This window comes from Sinocyclocheilus grahami, unplaced genomic scaffold (genome assembly GCF_001515645.1).
Source record: "Sinocyclocheilus grahami isolate Dianchi unplaced genomic scaffold, SAMN03320097.WGS_v1.1 scaffold1164.1, whole genome shotgun sequence".
NCBI classification, from domain to species: domain Eukaryota; kingdom Metazoa; phylum Chordata; class Actinopteri; order Cypriniformes; family Cyprinidae; genus Sinocyclocheilus; species Sinocyclocheilus grahami.
This window is the reverse complement of record NW_015506343.1, coordinates 263,631-264,942: the sequence shown is the minus strand read 5'-3', so window position 1 is coordinate 264,942 and position 1,312 is coordinate 263,631.

Genomic DNA, 1,312 nt, shown 5'->3' with positions numbered 1-1,312 from the left:
GGCTTGTCCAATGAGGAAGTCCGGAATCTCAAGTGGGAGTTCTGCGTTTTTATGGCCTTTTATTTCTAAGCATATTATTTCGCATATGTAATTCGCTTGGGTGTTGATACACAAATTAGTAAAGATTCTTAGAACATCAATATGTTGCATAGGTATCCATGCAACAAAGAGGCCTGTTCGACTTCCTGGGGTGTTACGCATTCCGGGGGGAAGGGTTCATGGGTCCTCGTATGGCTTGTTAACTGAGGGGGGTTACAGAGTATTTGTTAAATATAAAAACAAAATATATATTGTGTGTTTGATTGGTCCAGACGCTACACAAGGTATAAGTATGCTATTCGTTTTATCTGTAAAAATGAGCAAACCTTAAGGACTGATTCTATGGCTATGAAGCTGCTAAATCATAATATCATAATATCACAGATTTTTGCTTTTAATAGATGCAGAGTATCTCTTCCTTGTACCTTAGATGGATTTTCCGGGGCAGAGAATATTGTAGAATTATGGAGACAGCATGATTGTAGTCTTTTTAATTGCACCCAAAATGAATTGTATAATGTGGATGATATTCAAGTTAATGATCAAATAGTGATTATGTCACGTGAGGTGGATCATGCTATAAGTAAATTGCCTCAAAATAAAGCTAGTGGCCTAGATAATATTTCTGCTGAACATCTTAAATATGGAAGTAAGAGGAAATCCCCTTTATTAGCTGTCTGTTTTACTGGCCTTTTGATTCATGGTGTGTTGCCAGATTCAATGTTGTCTGTTCTGTTAGTGCCAGTTATTAAGAACAAAGCTGGAATGGTAGGTAACTTAGATAACTATAGACCTATAGCTTTAGCTGTCTAAAGTGTTGGGAAAAATCTTGCTGGATAGGTTAAATGTGTTTATTAATTCTACAGACAATCTGTTTGGATTTAAGGCTAAACATAGTACTGATCTTTGCATCTATGCATTAAAGGAAATAGTAAACAAGTATAGAGATAAAAACTCATCAGTCTTTATGTGCTTCATTGATGCATCTAAAGCTTTTGATCGGGTTAACCATGCGAAGTTATTTTTTAAAATGAGACAAAGAGGGGTGCCAGAATACATTGTGAGAATCCTGGTTTATTGGTATGCCCACCAGATGATGCGAGTAAAATGGAGCAATAAAGTCTCTGCCCCTTTTGGGGTTAGTAATGGCATGAGACAAGGAGGGATTTTGTCCCCAATTCTGTTTAATCTTTACATGGATGATCTATCTGAATGTTTGAATGCTTGTAAAACTGAGTGTATGATTGGGAATATTCTAGTGAATCATATTATG